At 40.8% G+C, this 11,320-nt stretch overlaps 1 pseudogene; it reads left to right on the top strand.

Annotated features, from left to right (window-relative positions):
* Nucleotides 1-597: 597 nt before the first annotated feature.
* LOC117761306 lies at nt 598-8,200 on the top strand (annotated as a pseudogene).
* Nucleotides 8,201-11,320: the final 3,120 nt, after the last annotated feature.

Below are 11,320 nucleotides of genomic sequence, written 5' to 3'. Positions count from 1 at the left end.
GTAAACAAATGTAAGTTTTGTATTTCTACATCTACTTTACACGCATTGGGTCAAAAATGATCCATACAGTATGTATCCACTATGGAACACCTACCATTCATTTCACACAGCTGCTTTTGCACATCTGATGCATGTTAGTATTATTTTACAATTGTTTTACCTTAGAAAATAGTTGATATCTTTTTAAAAGAACCTGTACATTATATTTGTTCATTTTGTTAAAGATATCTTGACATTCATTACTAGTTACAATAGCTAGCTTTTGACATATAATTTTTTTAGCTAGCTAACCTTAGCTAGATCAACAAAATAAAACAGTATATACTCAATGGACTGATTGACTGATCCAAATCGAGGGAGTTGCATAGCTCAGAATTTGGATTCAATGGCAACATGAACATGGTGAGCTATGTGCCGAAGAAGGGAAAGGCTGCTGTCCTCCTGAGCACCATGCATGACGACAAAGCAGTGAATGACAACAGTGTAAAGAAGAAACTAGAAATGATCCAGTACTATAACAAAACAAAAGGAGGAGTGGACACAATGGATCAGATAGTTAGCACCTAATCATGTAAGTGAAGAACACGGAGGTGGCCCATGGTGCCCTGGTACAATGTGCTGGATGTTGCCTCCCTCAATGCCTACACTAACTTCGCTGCACAAAACCCTGAATACATGGGTGGTATGACCAATGTACGGCGGCTATTCATGAAGGAGCTGTGCAAAGAACTTGTCAAGCCACATATGAAGAGGTGCATGGAGGGCATGCCCCACCTCCAATAGCATGTTACAGAGGCAATGGGTCAGATATGGGATAAAAAAAACTAAATGCAGCCACCACCCAGCCACATGAGGACATCAGACAGGAGGGCCAAGTAAAGAGGAACAGGGTGTAACATCTGCCCAGCTGCCAAAGACAAGACAGGCCTGTGTGCAAGGAGCACAAACATGTAGTTGTCATTTGTAAGGCATGTAAGCACTGATATGGCATTTTGTGCTGAGCCCATGAGATTTGATTTAATCACGTTTCATTATTTTTTTGGTCACATTCACCAGAGTTCACTTCAGTTCACTACAGTAAGACTACATATACATTACAGTTCATTATCAGTGTTATCGTTTGTAAGTGGTGTGTATTTTAGGTAGGACAAAGTGACAAATAAGCATATTTAAAATATTAAATGTATTATTGTTCAATCAATGCAAAACATATTATTTTAGCAAAATTATTATAATAGTTAGGGATGCACCGATATGGAAATTCTTGGCCGATACCGATACCGATATTTAAAACAACAATCTAGCCGATAGCCGATACCGATACCGATATTTGTTTATTACTTGAATAATATGAAAAACAGAAAAAGTGACAAGTGTAACTTTAGATGCCATGTTGAAATCCTTGGTGGTATTACCCCCTCTTGAAATGTCGGCTGAACATGTCTTGCAAATTGCTAAACGGCGATCTTTCTCTGAGACAGTGAAGAAATCCCACACAGCTGCCGACATTGTCTCTGCTGTTTGTATGTAGTACCTGTTGCGCATGTGCACACCGGACCCGCATTTCTCCGCGCCGGTCAGCCCGCGATTCTCCGCTTGTTGTTGTATGTAACCCGTTCAATGTCGGGTGTCGGGGGTAAATGACGTATTCTCCAAGCAAGCCTTTAGCCCCCCCCCCCTCTCTCTTTTTATCTATATGACTGCTTGTGTGGCTGTAGTGGATGGGCAGAGGGGGACATTTAATTATGTGATTGGGAAAATTGGGAAAATTAAAACTCCAGGACAACAGAAGGGGAATACAAAGTATGGGATGCATATTTGATCATTTATATCATATAACATATGTCATTTATATCGTTTAAAATCATTTTTCAGTCTGTTTCCTGGCGCGATACGCTCGCTCGCACGCCGAAACCATCGGTGAAGGGCGCTGGCGCGGCGCGGCGCATCGCAGCCCATGTGAACCGCACAAAGGTTTAACAGGGGGGGGGGGGATGGGAGGCGCCTGGCTTTCCTTGGCGCTGCGCTGCGCGGCGCGGCGCTTCAGCGCCCGGTGTAAACCCGGCGTCAGTGTACCATAATCTGGATGCCAGATTGGCAGGCTGCAGAAAACATACCAATGAACATCGGCCAATGTTATCGGTGAAAGTCAAGTTTATTACCGATACGCCGATAGCAGTAAACGAGGCGAATATCGGCCGCTACCGATATACGGCCGATACATCGGTGCACCACTAATAATAGTGTGTCTTTACTTTTTATTAAATCACACTTGCATACATGGGTCATTTTTGACCCATGTATACTTGATGTAGTAATTCAAAAAACTTGTTCATAAAGGAAGAAGGAAGAATGCAAATAATGATTTGCAGTCATCAAAAACTAGATATTTAATGAATACAATAAATTGATTTCAAAAGATATAGCAAAGAAACACTCAGCCATACATTAAATGACATAGGAAATGAATATGGGTCATTTTAGACCTGTGTTGTGCATTAGAAGGGGTTTGCATAGCTTGTGTATCAAAGGGTTAAAGACATTGTTATGGCCTGAATAATTAATCAATGATAACGAAAATTATTACATTTGAGGATAATGTAAATCTTAGTGAGAGCAACATGCTTGCTTTCAGTCATGGACATGTTCTGCTCTGACACTCCATCATTGGACAGGGTCAAGGTCACTCTGCATCCATGCTGTTTAAGATGGACTTCTGCTGGAATAGGTCCAGAAGATTCACCACCACATTTCCTTGCATCTGTCATGCACATCAGGATCTTAAGAAACTTTAGAGCAGCTCTCTAATTTATAAGATTGGAAAGAGAAATTCTTAAAAAGGTAAGATCTCACAAACACAGCTGTTGTCCTTCATCTGTATTCATTTTTCATTTAGTCAGAAATCAATCAAATTAATCACATTTTATCGGTATAGCCCACATTCACAAATTATTTGTTTCAAAGGGCTTAACAAGGTGCGACATCCTCTGTTCTCACGCCTCAACAAGAGTAAAGAAAAACTGCAGATGAGGCAAAACAAACAGCTGTCCCTCATGAAGGGCAACACTCAACAGAGATCAGAAGGAATTGAGATGGCTCACTTGTCATTTTTTTTCTGTAAATACTTTTGTATTGTAACTAAGGTAGTTATTTAAGAACTACTTTTTAGTTTTTTTCTTGGAGCTGATGGTGGAAATTGCTAAAGAGTGAGGCTTCTTTGTTCTCTTTTTATTGATCCCACAGGAAAGTTGAGCTAAAGTTAAGCAGCTGTTGCCCTTCCAATAATAAACAGTTGCCAATTGAATTTATGATATTTTCTCATTACTGCTACGTGAGATCCAATTGCTCAGACCATATTCAGCAATGTGTCCTGGGCGATGAGTTGCCCCTGCAGATCCCACGTACAACATCTGAAGCCTCTGTCCAGAAAAGTGCAGTCCCAGGAACAGCTAAAATACTGAAAGTAATAATGGACATTTACTGATACAATGCTGTGAAGATGTTCCTTTTTTTTTAATTAACTAATACTAATCGTAAACTGAGGTTTTAATCGGAGAGTAAATGATTGTAGCTTCTATTTGATTACCCTGGTCTCTAATGGATTGATTTTTTGTGTAAAAGTGTGTGAGGGCTGGAGATATATTGTATATAAAGTATATTTAGAATCAGAAATAAGAGATTGTTGAAATGCTGTGGTGTCTGATGTTATAAAAAGTGCTGAAAGAAATAGTTTGACACATCATCACTCTAATGACCTGCAGTCTAAGTATGCCTTAAGCAGATTCAGGCAGATTATGTCGGATACAATTCGGACACACAGGTCTGGTTCGTTGTTGTGGGCAGTGTCTTTGAACAGGATGGGGAGATTAACAATGGACGCATGGCTGATATCCCCAGTAGAGTTACCACAGTTAGGTCGCAGCCAAGATCCCAGAGTGTTAAACAAATGACCCCACACTGCCACCACAGCCGGAAACAACTGGCTGGAATGTGTCCATACAAGCCTCTTAAAGAAAATGCAGAACATTGGAAAACAGGCTCTGACGGCACACAAACCCAGTGCCCTTTGTCCTAAGAGTCTTGAACGAATGAGCATGAGCAACGAGAGTTGTAATTCAATTGGAAATAATATCTCATCTTTGGCTCCACTGATGTGCGGGGTGCCACAAGGTTCTATTCTTGGTCCCATCCTATTTTCGCTATACATGCTCCCATTAGGAAATATCATCAGCCATTTTAATGGGATATCATCACATTCCTATCCCGATGTCACCCAAATATACTTGTCTTTTCAGCCAGACAATGTCAGCCGTGTGAGTGTTCTAACAGAGTGCCTAACTGCCATTAAGGAATGGTCACTTAACTTCCTTGAGTTAAATTCAAACAAAACAGCAATAACAATCTTCAGTCCTGATCAGTCCAGGGTTGATTTTAAGATTATTTTAATAACTTTCAAAAGTCAACATGGGCTGGCCCCTACATACATTTTGCAGGTCTTGATCCCAGACCTGAGATCGGCCATCCTGTCCTTGTTAGCTGTCCCTAGGTCAAAGCTGGCTACTCAAGGTGACCTGGCTTTCTCCGTCAGGGCCCCAAGGCTCTGGAGCTCCCTGCCTGACGACTTTAGGCTTGCCAACTCACTACCTACCTTTAAATCACTGCATGCGATTTGTAATTCTGGTACAACTGTGTTGTTTTAACTCCTTTATTCCTCTTATCTTACTTTTATTGCAACCAGATTTTTGGTACTTCTTAAATAGGAAAGCTTTTTACTCTGCTGCTTATAAGAGTAGGTATTTAGTTTAGTTTAAAAAATGGCATACAGGTAATGATGTCTGATCTACTGAGCAGGCCACATGGCTTTCATAGCACTGCCATACAAACCTGTAGCCGAGGTACAATTGAAGATTATTATTTTCATTATAACAACCAGTCTGACAGAGCTCCAATGTGATGGTTACACAGTTGTTCCTGGTCTCTTCCCCATTTTCTCCGCTCACCCCAACCTGTCAAGGAAGATGGCCGCTCACACTGGAGTCTGGTTCTGCTAGAAGTTTCTCCCAGTTAATGAGGGAGTTTTTTCTCTCAACAGTCGCCAAAGTGCTGCTAATTGTGGGAACTGTTGGGTTTCTCTATACATTTTAGGGTATTGACCCTATTATGTTATGATCTGGCCCTTAAAATTGAACTGAATTGAATACCTTTTACTTTAGGTCATTCATCTTTTTGCAATGGATTTTTTTGTGTTGCACTTTTTAACCTTGTACAAATAAAGTTCCATCTTGAGGTTTTGTTGAGGACCACTGCATGAAAGAAAAGATTGTATGTAAAGCTTTTTGTTGCTCTTGCTCATCTGCTTTGTTGCTTTGTTGTCGGAGCCCACGTGAACCTTGCAGTCCCATTGGCCATGGCGATCATGAGTAAGATGCCACTGAAGAAGATTCTTGTGTATGTGGTGGCACAATTCCTGGGTGCTTTCGCTGGAGCCTGTGTCGTCTATGGGTCAATGTGTAAACGTCATTACTATGAGAGAACTGTCTCAGAAAGCAGGACGATCGGGTCATAATCCAACTAATCTAGTAATCCAGCTTCTAAATTTTCCTGATATTTGAATACCCCTTTTTTATGTGTGATTAATGATCACATCAATCTTGTTAATGATGCTAACACAGAACAGCTTGTTAGTTAATAATAGGAATAAACAGTTTCTTGTATTTTCTTTTCCTCAGCTGATGGCATATACCAATGGAGTATTTGCTGTTACTGGTGCCAATGCCACAGCCAACATCTTTGCACCTTATCCTGCTGAACATCTGTGTCCTAAGTGGGTTTTAGGATCAGGTAGAGGCTGAGGACATATAATTGATATTTTATTTCTGCTGATAATATAGCTACTATATCCACATGAATGATAATACTTAACACACTTTACACAAACTGCCTGATGACATCAGAGCAAAGCATGTTTTTGAATCTGATATTAGCTTTTGAGGGTTTTTTCCTCTTTTTATGGAATTATTGATGTCATTGGGAGAGCAGTATTTTTCCAACATGGGTCTTACTAAGGTATGTAGAAGCGACTAGAGCACACAGAGATACATTTGAGCCTGTATGTCTTGACATAATCTGTGAGCGTGCATTTTGTGCAGTCATGAATGAATGTAAGCATAAATGGACATGAGTTGTTTGCTGAATGATCAATTCTGCTCCGATGCTGAGAATGACTGTTATGGATGACTGTGAGGTGAGATGTGCATGCGATAGTTAGTGTATTTGTGAAGGCAGCTAGGATAATAAAGGTCTAATTGTGTGTTTTATTTCTTTTTTTTGTTGATCATATACATTTTAGGTAAATTCAGTCTGCTTCCCATCTGATTCTATATATATTTTTTTTAAAGCCATGATTCTGCATGTTAACCAGCATTACAGATGTAAAATAAATAGGAAACACCCTCAGAAACTTTAATAGTTAACCTTCAGAGTATTGATCATCTCGTTTTTTATGGGGCTATATAGTGACATGGCTTTATACAGACTGAAACTAGAGTAAAGAGATCTGATCCTGTGCAATCCTGGCATCACTGGCAGGAAGAACAGGGGTGCTCCAAAAGGCATGGAACCTGTGGGCATGGTCATCATGGCCATTGCAGCGTCCATGGGTCTGAACTACTTATCCCATCAACCCAGCTCGAGACCTTGGCCCACGGCTCTTCACTGCTGTGGCTGGCTGAGGCATGGATGTGTTCAGGTAAATTTAATGATGTAGAAACAAAAAACGTTCCCTAGTATTATCTGTGACATAAAGAGAGAGTTTAGGAATTTTTGGTATATGCTGAGCTCTGTTGCAGTTATTATCAGAGAGAAAATTGAATAAATATATATGATTTTAGCTTTTTGGTCATAAGGGGATGGGATTCCCACCTCATCCACCTACAAATTACCTACTGAGTACAAGTGTCTGAAAACCAAACCAACTTGGGTGCCTAGTGTCAGCCAAAGTCTTCTATACTCTTTAAATAAAAGAGTAGTTTGACATTTTGGGGATACTTAATGCTGTTAAGAGGTGCAGATAGGTGGATCTTAGTACTCTCAGGTTTGCATGGTGGCTTATTGTAGCAAAAAGTCTAGAAACTCTGTCCAGAGGAAATATCAATCATCTCACCTATCTGAAAGCAAAAAAAAAATGAAAAGCTGGATTCCCCAAAATGTTGAATATATCCTGTAAACTCAGATTTGAGGGTTAAAGTGTTATATTGCTCACACTTAGTGTTGTAGCCAATGTGGATATTGTTGTGTAGTGTGTATGTGTGTGGCAAGCTGTGTGAATGTGTCCCCACCTGTGCACTTGTGGGCATAGGCAGGTGATGATTTGTCTTTATAGGGGAGTCACCAGTGACTGGGGGAGGGAACTAAGAATTTGGAAGCCACACAGTTTGTGTGTGTATTTTTTTATGTCTCGAGCTCGTTATTAAGCTCTGTGCTCCAGACCTTTTGTAGGTGTTTTCTAATCACTGACAAAACTAAGGTGTTGATCGTACCTTCATTGCAGACACATCACCACGTGTTGGAGAAGCCTTCAAGTCCCTCAAGTGGCCCTTTTTGTAGCTTGAAGCACTAAAAATAGTAATTTCGAACCCTTAGATGAATGAGTCAGTTGTCTCATAATTTGAATGCTCACAAGTTGTTGACAGCTGTTAACATGGATATCTTTCACCTCTCTACCATCCACCCATCTGACATGAATTAACCCTCAATGGCAAACCTTTTTACTCCATGCACCCAGTGTGCAATCCAAGCTTTCCGTGAAAAATGTGTCTGATGTTAGACGTCACTTCAGTAGTTTCTTAACTAGACAAAGCTCAGAGCCATAGAGTAACTACAGTTTTGTCGCAGGTTAAGTCAACCTGCTCAGTGGTGGAGGACCCAAATAAGGCAGGAGAATGTAATGGTTTAATTCATGCAGGAAGCCGTGGTCATAACTACACAGTTAATTTGTGTTTTCTCATAATTATTTATGTGTAGGTGTCCCTACTGCAGAGCTGGATGTTGCTGGTGGTGGATCCCTGTGATAGGGCCCATGGTGGGCAGAGCATTTGGAGTGGGTGTTTACTTTTTCATTAATGAGTTGCACCACACTGAACCAGGAAAACAAGACGAGAACAACATCCAGGACAAATTTGAAATTATAACCATGACTTAAAAACTTAAAGGAGACCAGGAAATTCTTCTTTTAGATCAAATTTGTCGTGGACTGTCTGCCTCAGGGACTCCTGAGGTCCTTTAAGTCTCTCTCTCTCTCTCTTTCCGAGTTAGACACTCTGCAGTTTCTGTGGACTTTATCCGCCTGACCTCCTGGTATAATGTCCGTAGGAATCCAAGAGAAGTCAATATGTGAACACAGCAGGGGATCCCCTGCTGGATTCACTGCGAGCAAGTGGGGGGGTTGATGACACAGACGAGCATATCAAGAGAGTTTGTGGGGATAAGAGCATACGTCTGTGTCCGTGTGTTGTCAAGTTAATACGTCACTTCCTGTCTCTACCCGCTGCAACTGGCTGCTCCACCTCTCACCTGAATAATGTAGAGGATTTGTTGTGCTGTTGTGAATGCGTCTGTGCAGAGAATCGCTACCCCTGCTCTACCATTCAGCTGTGGCTGAGGGCTAGAGCAGTGAACCAGAAGGTCAGAAGGTCGATCCCAGTCTTCCACATCTGCATGCCAAAGTGTTCTTGCGCGAGATACTGAAGTCCGAATGGCCCCTCTTAGAAAAAGTGCTGCGTATAGATGCACTGCATGAATGTGTGTGTGAATTGGTGAATGGCAAACTGTACTGTAAAGCACTTTGAGTGGTCATCAAGACTAGAAAAGCGCTATATAAATACAGACCATTTAAAATTTTAACTCTCATAGCTAATTCTCCGGATTTTACCCACAGGTCATGTCTGAAAAGAGGCTTGTGTCTCTCTCTCTTTCTCTCTCTGTATGCAGTATTTTCAATAAAAACGCTGTAACTAATCTTCCAATTCCTTATGTGTGTCTGCACTTGTATCCACTTGTTAACTGACCCTTTAACAACATTTCTACAATATATCCACTGTTATTTGTTTAATACAAAGTATACATGTGACTGACTACACTATGTTATTGTCAATTCTATAATATGTATGAATTGAGTCTTTTTGTAGGAAGTCTCGTCTATAAGCTTGGAGGTTTCTTTCATCAAAATATTAGAATCGCTTATAACATATATTTTAATTAGACATCAGGTTTTTCCTTTAATTCCATGATAAGTTTCTTTTATATTTTATATATACATACAGTATTCTTTATATTCTCCTATTTAACTGGGGTCATTACCTCTTGATAGAAGTATTGCCAAGCTTCTATACAGCTTTTTTTACACACTACGGCCTGTTTTTAGTTCAGTGTTAAAGTAATGTTTGTTTGAGTGACTTCTTTGTTCTGTTTCACTTCATCCTTTGCATGTGTGTAAATATAGTGTGATTGGTTGTTATCTTGCTGACAGCATTCTAGTTTTATACACATTTATATAGAAAATACAGCCATAAAATATTACACTAGTGTCGCTTGTGTTTTTCACTTGATTCTTAAATGCTGTGACACAATTCTTTGTCATGTGGCTGGATTACAGATTAATGAGCTGTTTAACCTTAAATTCAACACTTATAAGGCCTGGATGTACAGTATAATGAACCCAAACACCAGCACAGTTATTAAACATAGCTGTCAATAAACACATTGAAAAGTAACATTCTAGAATTGTCATATAAATTCACCACTTGAACTTGAACTTTTGGTTGCTTTTAAAAGTATAAATGCCTTTCTTTATTTTAATTATCATTTTTATACCATTCTGTATTCTGTCAGGCACACTTCTTGGCTAGATGAATCTATCTTTCTTGCTCTTGGCTTTGCCTTGGAAAGATCTCAGATACATCTACTCCATTGTTCCTGGGACTTGTGTGATGGTGTCTCCCCTGGGATTCGGCCCCGAGCTGAAAACTGGACAACAACCAAAAACAACTTATCTTCAAGACTGGTCTGATGTTATAAATGTACTTCAACACTTTATTTCCTCCATTGCCTTTGTACCTCCCTCCCTCTATTGCTTAGAGAGATCCTTGTTTTTTCCCTGGGTGGCCTCCTTCCGTCACTCCAATCAGCCCTTTTAATTACTCTCGCTCTCAGCCACCCAACGCCTCCCTGTCACCCCTGGGAGTTTCTGCCTGGAAAAGGAGAGAAATGAAAAGTGAGTACAGGGACTGATGGCAGACAATGGGCTCACTGGGGAGGCTGTGGGGAGACCAGAGGCTCTGGCACTATGAGGCCTTTGCCAGTCCATCAGCAGCACTACCAGCCTACCTCCCTGCCAGGCTGCTGATTTATGGGGTTTTCCTGTCCCAATATGTCAATGTCAACTGTGTTTATGTAGGACATTTTAAAAACCTTGGTTGAACAAAACAAGAAAACAGCAATACCGAATATATTAAAACACTAATGATACAAATTTAAATAAAATATTATCTGCTGGGATAAAAACGTTATCAACCCAAAATGAAGGCTAAAGAGAAGAGATGTGCTAGTGAGGGGGCAGATCTAATATGGAGTGGCAGGCTATTCCACAAGTTTATGGCGGCTACTGCAAAGGCTCTATCGCCTCTGGTTATGAGCCTTGTTTTAGGCAAATCCAGGAGCAGCTGAGTGGCTGACCTCAGCTCTCTAACTGGAGTGTGAACGGGAAGGAGTTCAGCTATAGGTAAGGTGGTGCCAGTCCATTAAGAGATTTAGAAGGTAACAAAGACATTTTAAAATCATTTCAGTACATTACATTACATGTCATTTCGCTGACGCTTTTATCCAAAGCGACTAACAATGCATTCAACATCTATGAGGGGCCATTTTGGGGTTAGGATGACCACTCTACCGCCTCAGCCACAGCCGCCCTAACTGTAACAAACAGGAAGCCAATGGAGTGAGCGCAACACAGGTGTAGGCCCAATCCCATTTCACCCCTTGGCCCTTCCCCTTGTTTCCGAGGGTTATCTTGTCCCTTGAAAGGGTGTCACAAGTGTGTGTTGGCTCCTACTAAACACGACAGAGTAGCAGTAATCTTACCAGGAGAAGGTTTATGGACAACACTTGATGGAATTCAAAGCAGCAGCTTTCTGTTGGCCATGTCCCGAAAAAAGTCATCAGTTGGGTATTGTAGTTCAAGTAGGTTTGAGAATGCCCTCTCTCTGGCTTCAGACTCTGTCTCCTGATCTTTTGTTCCCTGCCCTCTTTCTCTGGGCTGTGGCCA

Source organism: Hippoglossus hippoglossus, chromosome 5, assembly GCF_009819705.1.
Source record: "Hippoglossus hippoglossus isolate fHipHip1 chromosome 5, fHipHip1.pri, whole genome shotgun sequence".
In the NCBI taxonomy this organism is placed as follows: domain Eukaryota; kingdom Metazoa; phylum Chordata; class Actinopteri; order Pleuronectiformes; family Pleuronectidae; genus Hippoglossus; species Hippoglossus hippoglossus.
This window is presented reverse-complemented; position numbering and strand designations above follow the sequence as displayed.